We start from the raw sequence: 16,926 nt of genomic DNA on the forward strand, positions 1-16,926 counted from the left end.
TACCATCATTACTACTACCACCATCATTACTACTACTACCACCATCACTACTACTACCACCATCACCCTACTACCACCATCACTACTACTACCACCATCACTATACTGATATCATTACCATCACCCTACTACCACCATCACTACTACCACCATCACTACTACTACCACCATCACTAAACTGATATCATTACCATAACCCTACTACTACTACCACCATCACTACTACTACCACCATCACCCTACTACCACCATCACTACTACTACCACCATCACTATACTGATATCATTACCATCACCCTACTACCACCATCACTACTACTACTACCACCATCACACTACTACTACTATCACCATCACTACTACTACCACCATCACCCTACTACCACCATCACTACTACTTCCACCATCACTAAACTGATATCATTACCATCACTAAACTGATATCATTACATCACCCTACTACTACCATCACTACTACTACCACCATCACTAAACGGCTATCATTACCATCACCCTACTACCACCATCAATACTATTACCAATATCACTACTACTACCACCATCACTACTACTACCACCATCACTACTACTACCACCATCACTAAACTGCTATCATTACCATCACCCTACTACCACCATCACTACTACTACCACCATCACTAAACTGATATCATTACATCACCCTACTACCACCACCACCATCACTACACTGATACCATTACCATCATTACTACTACCATCATCATTACTACTACCACCATCATTACTACTACCACCATCATTACTACTACTACCGCCATCATTACTACTACTACCACCATCATTACTACTACCACATCACTAAACTGATATCATTACATCACCCTACTAACACCATCACTACTACTACCACCATCACTAAACTGATATCATTACCATCATTACTACCACCATCATTACTACTACCACCATCACTACTACTACCACCATCACTAAACTGCTATCATTACCATCACCCTACTACCACCATCAATACTATTACCACCATCAATACTATTACCACCATCACTACTATTACCACCATCACATCACTACTATTACCACCATCACTACTACTACCACCATCACTACTACTACCACCATCACTAAACTGATATCATTACCATCATTACTACTACCACCATCATTACTACTACCACCATCACTACTACTACCACCATCACTACTACTACCACCATCACTACTACTACCACCATCACTAAACTGATATCATTACCATCATTACTACTACCACCATCAATACTATTACCACCATCACTAAACTGATATCATTACCATCATTACTACTACCACCATCACTACTACTACCACCATCACTAAACTGATATCATTACCATCATTACTACTATTGCCACTATCAATACTATTACCACCATCACTACTACTACCACCATCACTACTACTACCACCATCACTTCTACTACCACCATCACTAAACTGATATCATTACCATCATTACTACTACCACCATCAATACTATTACCACCATCACTAAACTGATATCATTACCATCATTACTACTACCACCATCACTACTACTACCACCATCACTAAACTGATATCATTACCATCATTACTACTATTGCCACTATCAATACTATTACCACCATCACTACTATTACCACCATCACTACTATTACCACCATCACTACTATTACCACCATCACTACTATTACCACCGTCACTACTACTACCACCATCACTACTATTACCACCGTCACTACTATTACCACCGTCACTACTACTAACACCATCACTACTACTACCACCATCACTAAACTGGTATCATTACCATCATTACTACCACCATCAATACTATTACCACCATCAATACTATTACCACCATCAATACTATTACCACCATCACTACTATTACCACCATCACTACTATTACCACCATCACTACTACTACCACCACCACTAAACTGATATCATTACCATCATTACTACTACCACCATCACTACTACTACCACCATCACTAAACTGCTATCATTACCATCACCCTACTACCACCATCAATACTATTACCACCATCAATACTATTACCACCATCAATACTATTACCACCATCACTACTATTACCACCATCAATACTATTACCACCATCACTACTATTACCACCATCACTACTATTACCACCATCACTACTACTACCACCATCACTACTACTACCACCATCACTAAACTGATATCATTACCATCATTACTACTACCACCATCACTACTACTACCACCATCACTACTACTACCACCATCACTAAACTGATATCATTACCATCATTACTACTACCACCATCACTACTACTACCACCATCACTAAACTGATATCATTACCATCATTACTACTACCACCATCACTACTACTACCACCATCACTACTACTACAGCCATCACTAAACTGATATCATTACCATCATCCTACTACCATCATCATTACTACTACCACCAACAACAAAATCTTTTGTTTTTGATTTTTATTGCACACTTGTTTTCTGTGTACATACATTTTATTAAGTCATACACCTTACCACCATGCCCACTTTAGAGAATTGTTTAGAATACCCCTTCGTGTCCTCATTCTATTCGGAGCTCTGTTTATTTCCATATTAGTCCTCCTGTGTATTGTAGTTTTTGGCCATCCTCACTAACAATGTTTTTTTGCCTATTCCCTGCCTGTACTTTTGCCTATCAGATTTCCTGTCATCCACCTCTTTCCTGGTCTCCCAGACTACGTTATTAGCCTTTTTCACTGCATATACTGTTACCTTTTTGGATTCCCTGTGTATGACCTTCTGCTTGTCCCTGGACTAGAGGTCGACTGATTAATCAGGATGGCCGATTTCAAGTTTTCATAACAATCGGTAATCAACATTTTTGCACACCGATCATGGCCGATTACATTGCACTCCACGAGGAGACTGCGTGGCAGGCTGACTACCTGTTATGCGAGTGCAGCAAGGAGCCAAGGTAAGGTGCTAGCTAGCATTAAATGTATCTTATAAAAAACAATCTTAACATAATCACCAGTTAACTACACATGGTTGATGATATTACTAGTTTATCTAGCTTGTCCTGCGTTGCATATAATCGATGCAGTGCCTGTTAATTTATCATTGAATCATAGCCTACTTCGCCAAACGAGTGATTTAACAAGCGCATTCGCAAAAATAGCACTGTCGTTGCACCAATGTGTACCTAACCATAAACATCAACGCCTTTCTTAAAATCAATACTCAAGTATATATTTTTAAACCTGCATATTTAGTTAATATTGCATGTTAACATGAATTTCTTTTAACTAGGGAAATTGTGTCACTTCCCTTGCGTTCTGTGCAACAGAGTTAGGGTATATGCAGCAGTTTGGGCCGCCTGGCTCGTTGCGAACTGTGAAGACTATTTCTTCCTGACAAAGTCAGCCAACTTCGCAAAATAGGGGATGATTTAACAAAACCACATTTGCGAAAAAAAGCACAATCGTTGCACGAATGTACCTAACCATAAACATCAATGCCTTTCTTAAAATCAATACACAGAAGTATATATTTTTAAACCTGCATATTTAGTTAAAAGAAATTCATGTTAGCAGGCAATATTAAACTAGGGAAATTGTGTCACTTCTCTTGCGTTCATTGTACGCAGAGTCAGGGTATACTCGTTGCGAACTAATTTGCCAGAATTTTACGTAATTATGACATAACATTGAAGGTTGTGCAATGTAACAGGAATATTTAGACTTATGGATGCCACCCGTTAGATAAAATACGGAACAGTTCCGTATTTCACTAAAAGAATAAACATTTTGTTTTCGAAATGTTAGGTTCCGGATTTGACCATATTAATGAGCTAAGGCTCGTATTTCTGTGTGTTTCTGTAACGTGCACGAGAGGCAGCCACAGAATTCTTTTGGGAGGGGGCACACGGGAAGATTGGCGGAGTCAGGTAGGAGACCTGAGCCAACTCCCCGTGCTTACCGTGGCGAGAGAGTGACCGGGCATGCACCGTGTTATGCGGTGAAGCGCACGGTGTCCCCAGTGCGCACGCATAGCCCGGTGCGCTACATCGCAGCTCCTCGCATCGGCCGGGCTAGAGTGGGCATCGAGCCAGGAGGGATGATGCCGGCTCAGCGCATCTGGCCTCCAGTGCGTCTCCTCGGCCCGGGTTATACTGCACCAGCCCTACGCACGGTGTCCCCGGTTCGCCAGCACAGCCCAGTGCGGCCTGTTCCAACTCCCCGCACTTGCCGGGCTACAGGGGGTATCCAGCCAGGATGAGTTGTGCTAGCTCTGCGCTCAAGACCGCCAGTGCGCCTCCACGGCCCAGTGTATCCGGTGCCTCGGCTAAGGAGGAGGCCTCCTGCATGTCTCCCCAGCCTGGTGAGTACTGTGCCTGCTGCCAGGGCCAGATCTCCAGTGATAATCCATGGCACGAAGCCTCCAGTGATGATCCATGGCAAGAAGCCTCCAGTGATGATCCATGGCACGAAGCCTCCAGTGATGATCCATGGCAAGAAGCCTCCAGTGATGATACATGGCAAGAAGCCTCCAGTGATGATACATGGCAAGAAGCCTCCAGTGAGGATCCATGGCAAGAAGCCTCCAGTGATGATACATGGCAAGAAGCCTCCAGTGATGATACATGGCAAGAAGCCTCCAGTGATGATACATGGCACGAAGCCTCCAGTGAGGATCCATGGCACGAAGCCTCCAGTGAGGATCCATGGCACGAAGCCTCCAGTGAGGATCCATGGCAAGAAGCCTCCAGTGAGGATCCTTGGCACGAAGCCTCCAGTGATGATCCATGGCACGAAGCCTCCAGTGAGGAGTTATGGCACGAGGCCTCCAACGAAGGCCGTCAGTCCGGAGCCTCCAGCGACGCCCTCTAGTCCGGAGCCTCCAGCTACGTGTTCATATTTATTAAAAGTATTATGAATACTTACCACGCTGCACCTTGGTCCTCTTCTCCTTCTCCCGACAGCGTTCATTACAATGGCACATATCGCACTTTTACTTTCTTCTCAAACACTTTGTTTTTGCATTATTTAAACCAAATTGAACATGTTTCATTGTTTATTTGAGGCTAAATTGATTTGATTGATGTATTATATTAAGTTAAAATAAAAGTGTTCATTCAGTATTGTTGTAATTGTCATTATTACAAATAAATAAATACATTTGTTAAAAATTGGCTGATTAATTTGTATCAGCTTTTTTTGGTCCTCCAATAATCGGTATCGGTGTTGAAAAATCATAATCGGTGGACCTCTACCCTGGACCCTGCTACCTGCATCCTGCTACCTGCCTCCTCCTGTGGTCCTTTACTAAATAAACACCTGCTGCGCCCTGCGCTTGAAACCAGCACTCTGTCTCCCATCATACTCATTCCAGAATACCTCACCAAAAACAACAGATGGATTCAGTGGAGCTTCAGCTACATCTAACCCGACAGGAGGAATTAATCAATGAACTCTGCAACCTCTTTCGCCAGTCCATTACTGCTTCACCGATACCAGGTGCCACAGCCTCCTCTCATTCCTCCCACTCCATATCCATGCCTAATAAATACGGAGGCTCCCCGGGGAAATGTCAAGGATTTCTCATGGAATGTAACCTGTACATAGACCATCACCCCGCTGACTTCACCTCTGTCAAAGACAGCGTGGACTTCGTCATTTCCCTACTCACAGACAAAGCTCTGGATTGGGGCACAGCCCTGTGGGCCGCTCAGCCCTGTGGGCCACTCAAAGTTCTGAACTGTCCTCTGAATCCCGTTTCCATGCCCTCTTCAACGAGGTGTTCGACCATTCGGCTTCAGGTCGTCACTCCGGGAACCTGTTATGTGAGCTGTGACAGGGGCAATCGCTCCACCACTGAGTATCCCCTTGAGTTCCGCACCATGGCTGCCGGCAGTGGATGGAGTAAACCAGCACTCCTTACAGTCTACCGGAGGGGTCTTAATCGGAGTTACAGACCAAACTGGCCTGCAGAGGAGATTTAACTGACCTAAACCAATACATCCGGATGTCCACATCCATTGGCAACCTACTGGTGGACCGCAGACCTATATAGTCGCCCATGGCCTGCGAGTCTTCCACGCCCTTCTCTTGTCCATCACGGTCTAATAGCTCCGAACCCATGCAACTTGGCGACGCCCCTCTCACGCCTGCCGAGAGACATCGGAGGTTACGTGTGAACCTGTTCCTCTATTGTGGAGAGAGTAACCACCTACCCAATAGCTGTCCGATTCCTGTATATGCCCAGTTCCCGAGCGTCTTCAGCAAGAAAAAGGCGTCCATTCTGCCTCCTCATCGCCCGGAGGACGGTGCGATTGACCTCCTTCCTGGGGTATCTCCCCCTAAGGGTCGGATCTACCCCTTGTCCATCCCAGAGAATGAGGCTATGAACACCTATATAGAAGAGGCCCTCGACAAGGGATTCGTCCCTCCATCCATGTCTCCGGCTGCATCTAGTTTTCTTCTTTGTGAAAAAAAGGATGGTAGTCTCCATCCCTGCATAGATTACTGATCCCTCTTACAATCAAGAATCGCGTTCCTCTTCGTCTTATTCCGGCCGCACTAGAACAAGTTGGACAGGCTACTATCTACTCTAAACTGGACCTTTATAGTGAATACAACCTGGTCCGTATCCGAAGGGGGGATAAATGGAAGACGGCGTTCATCACCTCTAGGGGCCACTACGAATACCTGGTTATACCCTACGGTCTCACCAATGCTCCCACAGTCTTCCAGTCCTTCACAAAGGAAGTTTTCCAGGTCATAATCAACCAGTTCCTCATCGTGTACATTGACGATATCTTGATCTACTCTTATTCCATTGCAGAGCACATACAGCATGTGCAACAGGTCCTCCAACGGCTACAGGACCACCATCTTTATGTCAAGGCTGAGAAGAGCGCTTTTCATGTAACTACAGTAACATTCCTAGGTATCGCGTTGACACCCGGAGGGGTCAACATGGACGAAGGCAAAGCCACTGCCGTGCTTAACTGGCCCAAACCTACCACTGTAAAGGAACTACAACGTTTCCTAGGATTTTCCAACTACTACTGCCGGTTCATCCAAAACTGCAGCAGCACAACCGCTTCTCTCTCAGCAGTCAAAAGACCCTCCAATGGACCGACACCGCCCTTACAGCTTTTGAAACTTTGAAACGCCTCTTCACCTCTGCACCCATCCTTAAGCAGCCAGATCCTACCCTTCCATTTGTTCTGGAGGTTGATGCATCCGAGGTCGGCGTTGGAGCGGTTCTCTCTCAGCGGGTAGGGACACCTCCCAAATTACACCCGTAGGCCTTCTTTTCCAAGAACCTGTCACCCGCTGAGAGGAACTATGATGTCGGGGAACCGAGAGCTCCTCGCCATGAAGCTGGCTATCGAAGAGTGGCGCCACTGGTTAGAGGGAGCTCATCACCCATTCCTGGTCCTCAGGACCGCCGTAATTTAGAGTACTTAAGACATGCTAAGAGGCTCAATCCCAGACATGCTCGCTGGGCACTCTTCTTCACCCGACTCAAATTCCAATTCACCGTCACCTATCTGCCCGGTAAGAAAAATGTGATGGCTGATTCCTTATCCCCTCTATATGACTCCCCTTCCTCTAACCCAGCTCCCGAGCCCATCCTGCCTCCGTCTTGTGTCGTGGGACCCATACAGTGGGAAATCCAATCAGCCGTCCAAGAGGCCCTACGCTCCGACCCAGCAACTAATGCAGTGGTGCCATACCTCGCTGAGTTCTGGCCATCCCGGGATCACCCGGACCACGGAGCTACTGACCCGCAAGTTCTGGAGGTCATCCCTAACAGCAGACGTACGAGATGACGTCCTGTCCTGTCTGTGCATGGGATGAGCCTCGCCAACTACCGACCGGTAAACTCAAGTCTTTACCTACACCACACAGACCATGGTCCCACATCGCCATGGATTTCCTCACGGATCTGCCAGACTCTTCGGGCTTCACTACTATTTTAGTTGTAGTGGACCGGTTCTCCAAGATGTGCCGACTCATTCCCCTTCTGCATCTACCTAATGCCATGGAATTGGCCGAGTGCATGTTCCAACAGATGTTCCGTCTGTATGGGATCCCGCAGGACATCATTTCTGGTCGGGGGCCCCAGTTTGTCTCCAGGGTGTGGCGAGACTTCTGCGAGTGACTGGGGGTCTCCATCAGCCTATCCTCCAGGTACCATCCCCAAACCAACGGGCAGACGGAACACCTGAATCAGGAAATAGGGAAGTACCTCTGCCAACACTGCACCCACCAACCACACGAGTGGAGTCGTTATCTAGCCTGGGCCGAATACGCACAGAACTCCCTGGTGCTTTTCTCACTCCTTCTCACTCCTTTTCAGTGTGTCCTTGGATACCAACCCCCCTCCATGTTCCCATGGGAAACAGAGCCCGGAACTGTGCCTGACATCTGAGTGGTTTTGACGTAGTGAGCAGGTTTGGGAGACCGCACATCGGCACTTACCTCTCCCAGAAACGGTTCGCTGACCGGCGTCGTCGACCTACTCCACTCTTCCACCCTGGGCAACATGTGTGGCTCTCTACCTGGGACATCCTGCTTCGTGACCCCTGCAAAAAGTTCAGTCCCCGGTTCATTGGTCCCTTCAAAAATAACACACCGCATCAATCCTGTCACCTACCGTCTCCAGTTGCCCCGCCATTACCGGATCTCCTCATCCTTCCACGTGTCTCTTCTCAAGCCTGTGAGTTACAGCCCTGTCCATCCTCCAGTTGTGCACCGGCTTATTCCGTCCAAGCCCTCCTTGACTCCAAGTGCCTGGGTGGTCCCATTCTCTATCTGGTGGGGGGGTACTGTAACGTCTGCTTCCAACTCACACTCTCAAACACATAGAGGCCCTGAATGCAGCTCACTTTGCAGCCCACTTTCCAGCTTACACTCTCAAACACATTGATCCCCTGAACACAGCTCACTCCAGATCCCAATCACCTGAATTCTGATCACCTGTTCACACACCTGTATGTCATTTACACACAATATTTAGTTCAGTTCATTGTGAGGTATTGTTTGTTTTTTGTCCACATTCTATTCAGAGCTTTGTTTATTTCCATATTAGTCCTCCCGTGTATCGTAGTTTTTGGCCATCCTCACTAACAATGTTTTTTTTGCCTATTCCCTGCCTGTACTTTTGCCTATCAGATTTCCTGTCATCCACCTCTTTCCTGATCTCCCGGACTATGTTATTAGCCTTTTCCCCTGTCTGTACTGTTACCTTTTTGGATTCCCTGTGTATGCCCTTCTGCCTGTCCCTGGACACAGCTACCTGCATCCTCCTGTGTATGACCTTCTGCCTGTCTCTGGACCCTGCAACCTTTCTCCTCCTGTGGTCTCCTGCTGCTCCCTGCGCTTGAAACCAGCACTTTGTCTCCCATCATATTCATTACAGGTGGACATGTTTATTAATTAGTGTGTGAGATGTATATATGGTCAGTAGTGTGACGGTTGTGGAGAAATCCAATTTGACATTTACTGAATTACATTTTTTTCTTGAAAGGTTTGAATTCAAAATGCTATAGAAAACCTTTCCCAAGTTGTTGTTTATGCACATTCCCCTGTAATTATTGGGGTCTGATTTGTCTCCACTCTTGTGGACAGGGGAAAAGTTAATACCATATTGAACAATTTTAAGCACAGCGTTTTGCAACTCAGGTGTGCTGTTTTTCAGCATTTAATTTCTGATGTTATCTAGACCACAAGATTTTATAGATTTGAGCTTTTCATTTAGTTCTTGTTGGGTTAGTGGGCCATTTTTAATGGATTTTGGTTGGTTTTAATGACTGATTCAAGGATGTTCAAATTTTCTTTCATTTCTAATTGTTTCTGTTGTCTTTTTGTGGGATGTTTTTGTAAAGATTATCAAAATACGTATTCCAAATTCCTTCATCTTGTATGGCTAAATCTTGTGGCTTTGTCGTGCTAAAATTGTTCCACGTGTTTCAGAACTGATTTTGTTTAATTGCGTTGTCAAGTGTCTTGTTGGTATAATTCGATGTGTTTCAGTGTATGTTTCTACGGCTTCAGAGTTTCACAATTTTCACAGCGTAGCTCTGGGTTGTTTTCTAATTGTTTAACATTCATTGTCAAACCATTTTTCAGAAACATTTTGTTTTTTGTTTCTGATGTTGCATTTCTTTGGTTTTCTCAAATTTGCTTTTAATGCTGCTTTTTGGAATATGCAATGGATGTTTTGAGTAGCCGAATTGACACCTTCTTTATTGTTCTGGTATTGTGAGTTATTGAAGAACTGTGTAGAGTTCAATGAATCTCTCTGCACTGTTTGATTGATGGTAGTAAACTTTCTCGATAGCCTGAGGGACAATGAATATCTGTCTCCACGACACCATGTTTCCAGTAGGATTATGATGTCCTGTCCCTTGATGTTTTTAATCAATTCTGGATGTGTTGTTTTATAACCAAAATGTGAAGAGTATAGGCACTGGATATTCCAAGAGCTGATAGTTAATGATCTCTTTTATAATAAGTGATATTCACTTCTTTTTTTCTTTCTCCCCCTTCTTTTTCTCTCTCCTTTTTGGCTCTCTCCCTTCCTCTCCTTTTTTTCTCTCTCGCGCCCTTCTCTCGCTTTTTCTCAATCGCTCTCCCTTTTTCTTGCTCTCCCTTTTTCTCTCTTTCTTGCTCTCTCTCTTTTCTCCATTTTCTCTCTCACTTTGTCTCTCCCCTTTTACTCTCTCTCTCTCCCCTTTTACTCTCTCTCGCTCCCCTTTTTCCCTCCACCCTCTTTCTCTCTTCCCTCTTTTTCTCTTTTTTCTGTCTCCTTCCTTTGTCTCTTTTCTCTCCTCTTTTTACTCCCCTTTTTCTCTCTCGCTCCCTTTTACTCTCTCTCTCCCCTTTTACTCTCTTCCTTTGTCTCTTTTCTCTCCTCTTTTTACTCTCCCCTTTTACTCTCTTGCTCCCCTTTTACTCTCTCTCGTTTCCCTTTTTCCCTCCACCCTCTTTTTCTCTCTTCCCTCTTTTTCTCTTTTTTCTGTCTCCTTCCTTTGTCTCTTTTCTCTCCTTTTTACTCTCCCCTTTTTCTCTCTCGCTCCCTTTTACTCTCTCTCTCCCCTTTTACTCTCTTCCTTTGTCTCTTTTCTCTCCTCTTTTTACTCTCCCCTTTTTCTCTCTCTCCCCTTTTACTCTCTTCCTTTTACTCTCTCCCCTTTTTCTCTCGATCTCTCTTTCTCTCTTCTCTCTCTCTCTCCCCTTTTTCTCTCTCTCTCATTTTCTCTCGCTCCTCCCTTTTTCCCCCTCCCTTTTTGTTTCTCTGTTTGTCTCTCTTCCCTCTTTTTCTCTTTTGCTCCTCCCTTTTTTTTTCTCTTTCCTTTTTATCTCTCCCTTCCTCTCCCTTTTCTCTCTCTCTCCTCTTTCTCTCTTGCCCTTCTTTTTTCTCTTTCCTTTTTATCTCTCCCTTTCTCTCTCGCTCCCTTTTCTCTGTCTCCCCTTTTTTTGTCTCCCTTTTTCTCTCTCTCTCCCCTTTTACTCTGTTCCCTTTGTCTCTTTCTTTCTGTCTCTCCCCTCTTTATATATTTTCTCTCTCGCTCCTGTTTTCTCTTTCTCTCCCCTTTTGTATCTCTCCCCCTTCTTTTTGTTCATCTCCCCCCCTTTTTTTCTCTACTCTTCTGCTCTCTCGCTCCCTTTTTTTTCTCTCACGCCCTTATTTTCTTTCTCTCCATTTTCTCTCTCGCTCCCTTTTCCCGTCTATCCTCTTTTTCTCTCCTTTCTCTCTCCCCTTACTCTCTCTCGCTCCCTTTTTCTCTCACTCCTCCCTTTCCCCCCCTCCCTTTTTGTTTACCTCCCTTTATGTCTCTCTCTCTTGCTCCTCCCTTTTTGTTTCTCTCGCTACCTTCTTTTTTTCTTTACCTCCATTTTCTTTCGCTCTTCCTTTATCTCTTTTTTCTCTCCTTTTTGACTCTTTCTGTCTCTTGTCTCTCCCCCTTTTACTATTTCTCTCTCCCCTTACTCTCTTTTTCTCTCTCTCCTCTTTTTCTCTCTCTCTCTCCCCTTACTCTCTCTCCCCTTACTCTCTCTCTCTCTCCTTACACTCTCTCTCTCTCCTTACTCTCTCTCTCTCCCCTTACTCTCTCTCTCCTTACTCTCTCTCTCCTTACACTCTCTCTCCCCTTACACTCTCTCTCCCCTTACACTCTCTCTCCCCTTACACTCTCTCTCCCCTTACTCTCTCTCTCTCTCCCCTTTCTCTCGCTCCCTTTCTCTCCCCCTTCTTTTTGTTCATCTCCCCCCCTTTTTTTCTCTACTCTCTCGCTCCCTTTTCCCCTCTATCTTTCTCTCTTCCCTCTTTTTCTCTCTTCTTCTACTCTCTCTCTCTTACTCTCTCTCCTTAAGCTCTCTCTCCCCTTTCTCTCTGCCTTTTTTCTCTTTCTCTCGCTCCCTTTTTTTCTCTTTCGCTCTTCCTTCTCTTTTTTCTCTCCTTTTTGACTCTTTCTGTCTCTTGTCTCCCCCCTTTTACTCTCTCTCTCTCCTCTTACACTCTCGCTCCTTACACTCTCTCTCCCCTTTCTCTCCCTGTCCTCTTACTCTCTCTATCTCTCTCCTCTTTCTCTCTCCCCATACTCTCTCTCGCTCTCCCCTTATCACTCGTTCCCTTTTTCTTTCGCTCCCTTTCTCTCGCTCCTCCATTTCTCTTTCCTATCTTTTCCCCCCCTCCCTTTATGTTTCTCTCCCTTTTTGTTCCTCTCCCTATATGTCTCTCTTCCCTCTTTCTCTCCTGCTCCCTTTTTCTTTCTTGCTCCTCCCTTTTTGTTTCTCTCTCCCCCTTTTTGTCTCCCTTTTTTCTTTCTCCATTTTCTCTCTTCTCACTCCCTTTTTTCTCTAACTTTTTTCTCTCTTCTTTTTGACTCTTTTGTCTCTCCCCCTTTTACTCTTTCTCTCTCTCCCCTACTCCTCTTTTTTTCTTGCTTCCTTTTTCTCTCGCTCCTCCATTTCCCTCTCTCACTCCTCCCTTTTCCCCTCCCTTTTTGTTTCTCTCCATTTTATCTCTCCTTTCCTCCCTTTTTCTCTCTGCTCTTCTCGCACCCTTCTTTTTTCTTTCTCTCCATTTTCTCTCACCCCTTTTACTCTCTCTCCTTTTTGACTATTTTGTCGCTCCTCCCTTTTTACCCCCTCCCTTTTTGTTTCTCTCTCCGTTTATGTCTCTTCCCTTTTTTTCTCTCTTGCTCCTCCCTTTTTGTTTCTCTCTGCCCTTCTCTCTCGTGCCCTTTTTTTCTCTTTCCTTTGTTTCTCCCTTCCTCTCCCTTTTCTCTCTCTCGGTCCTCCATTTCCCTTTGTCTCCCTCTCCTTTTTTCTCTCTATTTTTTTCTCTCTCTCTTCCCATACTCTCTCTCTAATTTCTCTCTCTCTCCCCTTTTACTCTCTCTCTCCCTTTCTCTCGCTCCTCCCTTTTTGTTTTTCTCCCCCCTTTTTGTTTCTCTCCCCCCTTTTTTCTCTCTCCCCTCTACTTTTTTCTCTCTCTTCCTTTTCTTTTACTCTCTCCTTTTACTCTCTCTCTTCTCTCCATTTTCTCTCTTGCGCCCCTTATTTTCTTTCTCTCCATTTTTTCTCTTGCGCCCTTTTTCCCTCTATCCTTTTTCTCTGTTCCCTTTGTCTCTCTTCTTTTACTCTCTCCTCTTTTACTCTCTCCTTTTTCTCCTTTCTTTCTATATCTCCTTTTTTCCTCTCCTCTTTTACTCTTTCTCTCTCCTCTTTTACTCTCTCTTTTTACTCTCTCTCCCTCTCATTCTCTCTTTTTTTATCTCACTCTTTTACTCTTTCACTCTCTCCCCTTACTCTCTCTCCTTTTACTCTCTCTCTCTCCTCTTTTTCTCTCTCCTCTTTTACTCTCTCTCTCCTCTTTTACTCTCTCTCTCCTCTTACTCAATTTTTTTTTCAAATTCAAGCTGCTTTATTGGCATGAAAAACATTGTGTCAATATTGCCAAAGCAACAATGTATACAATATACATTGTAATAAAATTATAAACAATGACAAATAATAATATAGAATGGCAGTAATTAATAATACAAAATTAAATATAAAAATAGTAACAATAAAATGGTAACAGTCAATAATGTAATAAAAAAATGAAACTATAACTAACTTATAACTAAATAACGGTCATCTTCACCATTACATTGGTACTACAACTACTATCATCATTACCACTACTACCACCACCACCATCATTAAACTGCTATCATTACCATTACCACCCATACCATTACTACTTGGAATGATAAACAACAATAATAATAGTAATAACAATAACAGTAATAACAATAACAGTCATAAGTGCTGCTTACTATGCAGATGTTATTATTCAGTGTCTCAGGCTATGGCAGGCAAATACATATTTGGCTGCAAGAGGAGCCATTGCTCCTTCGCCCATGAGTATTTTTAGTTTTTCCTCTGGGTTTAATAAGTTAAAATTTGGAATAAATGTAGACATTTCTGTGAATAATGAATCTCTTGGTGAGGAATATTTATCACAGTAAAGGAGAAAGTGCATCTCTGTTTCTACATCCCCTGTCGTGCAGTGATCACATACACGCTCCTCTTTGGGTAGCCATGTCTTTTTATGTCTGCCGGTTTCTATTGCCAATCGGTGGTCACTCAGCCTGTACTTGGTAAGGATCTGTCTCTGCTTCGTATCTCTGACAGAGTAGAGATATTCAGCCAATTCATATTCTCTGTTTAGGGTCAGATAGCAATTTAGTCGGCTTTGGGATTTTGTTTCGTTTTTCCAATGTTGTATATATGAGTCCTTTGATTGGTTCATGATTTTGTTTATTGGAATTCTTTCTTTTGAAGCAGTGCTGGTGTCAGCTTGGTTGGTGAGGTCCAACACCAGCTGACTTGAGAGGGCTCGTTTCTGGGCTCAGCTCTTGGGTTTGAAGTGCTTTAAATTGCAGACTCGAATTTGGACTTGAATTTAGATGTAGCCAAAATTTTAATGATCTTTTCTGTATTTTCATTATTACTGGAAAGCGGCCCAATTCTGCCCTACATGCATTAGTTGGTGTATTTCTCTGGACTTGTAGGATTTTCCGACAGAATTCTGCATGTAGGGCTTCAATTGGATGTTTGTCCCACATTTTAAAGTCCAGTTTATTGAGTGGCCCCCAAACCTCACTTCCGTAAAGAGCTATTGGTAGGATTACACTGTCAAATATTTTGGTCCAAATTCTAATTGGGATGTTGATTTTGAATAATTTCATTTTTATTGCATACAATGCTCTGCGGGCTTTTTCTTTGAGTGCATTCACTGCCCTATTAAAGTTTCCCGATGCAGATATGGTCAGACCAAGGTAGGTGTAATTTTTTGTGTGTTCAATGATGGTGTTGTTCAGGGTGAATTTATATTTGTGTTTCTGACATCTGTTTTGTTTTTGGAAAATCATGATTTTAGTTTTTGGGAAATTTACTGCCAGGGCCCAATTATGGCAATATTGCTCTAGAATATTAATGTTCTGTTGAAGACCTTCTTTGGTTGGTGATAGAAGTACCAAGTCATCAGCATATAGCAGGTATTTCACCTCTGTGTCAAATAGTGTGAGTCCTGGGGCTGGAGAATTGTCCAACATGTCTGCTAATTCATTGATATAAATGTTGAAAAGATTTGGACTCAAACTACAGCCTTGTCTCACACCTCGACATTGTGAAAAGAATTCTGTTCTTTGGTTTTTGATTTTTATTGCACACTTGTTTTCTGTGTACATACATTTTATTAAGTCATACACCTTACCACCAAGCCCACTTTGGAGAATTTTGTAGAATAGCCCTTCGTGCCAAATAGAATCAAATGCTTTTTTAAAGTCAATAAAGCAAGCAAAGATTTTGCCCTCTTTTTTTTTGGTGGACGTGTTTATTAATTAGTGTGTGTAAGGTGTATATATGGTCAGTAGTGCGATGGTTAGGGAGAAAGCCAATTTGACATTTAGTTATTACATTTTTTTCTTGAAGAAAGGTTTGAATTCTTGAATTCAAAATGCTACAGAAAACCTTTGCCAAGTTACTGTTTACACAAATTCCCCTGTAATTATTGGGGTCTGATTTGTCTCCACTTTTGTGGATAGGGGAGATGAGCCCCTGGTTCCAGACATCAGGGAAGCAGCCAGAAGTTAAAACCATGTTGAACAATTTAAGCACAGCATTTTGCAACTCAGGTGTGCTGTTTTTCAGCATTTCATTTCTGATGTTGTCTAGACCACAAGCCTTCTTTGATTTAATAGATTTGAGCTTTTCATTTAGTTCTTGTAGGGTTATTGGGTAATCTAATGGATTTTGGTTGTTTTTAATGACTGATTCAAGGATGTTCAATTTTTCTTTAATTTCTAATTGGTTCTGTTTTAAGTCTTTTTGTGGGATGTTTTTGTATAGATTATCAAAATAAGTTTTCCAAATTCCTACATCTTGTATGGCTAAATCTTGTGGCTTTGTTGTGCTTAAATTGTTCCACATGTCCCAGAACTGATTTTGGTCAATTGCGTTTTCAATTTCATCAAGTGTCTTGGTATAATTCAGTTTCTTGCGTTTCAGTGTATGTTTATACTGTTTCAGAGTTTCCAAGTATTCATATCGTAGCTCTGGGTTGTTTTGCTGCTTATGTTTTTTGTTTGACATTTGTCTTAGGTGTTTTCTAATTGTTTTACATTCATTATCAAACCATTTGTCAGAAACATTTTGTTTTTTGTTTCTGATGTTGCATTTCTTTGGTTTTCTCAAATTTGCTTTCGATGCTGCTTTTTGGAATACGCAGTTGATGTTTAGAGTAGCCGAATTGACACCATCTTTATTGTTTTGGTATTGTGAGTTATTGAAAAACTGTATAGAGTTCATCATTTCATTTGAGTTC

This window comes from Salvelinus namaycush, chromosome 39 (genome assembly GCF_016432855.1).
Source record: "Salvelinus namaycush isolate Seneca chromosome 39, SaNama_1.0, whole genome shotgun sequence".
NCBI classification, from domain to species: domain Eukaryota; kingdom Metazoa; phylum Chordata; class Actinopteri; order Salmoniformes; family Salmonidae; genus Salvelinus; species Salvelinus namaycush.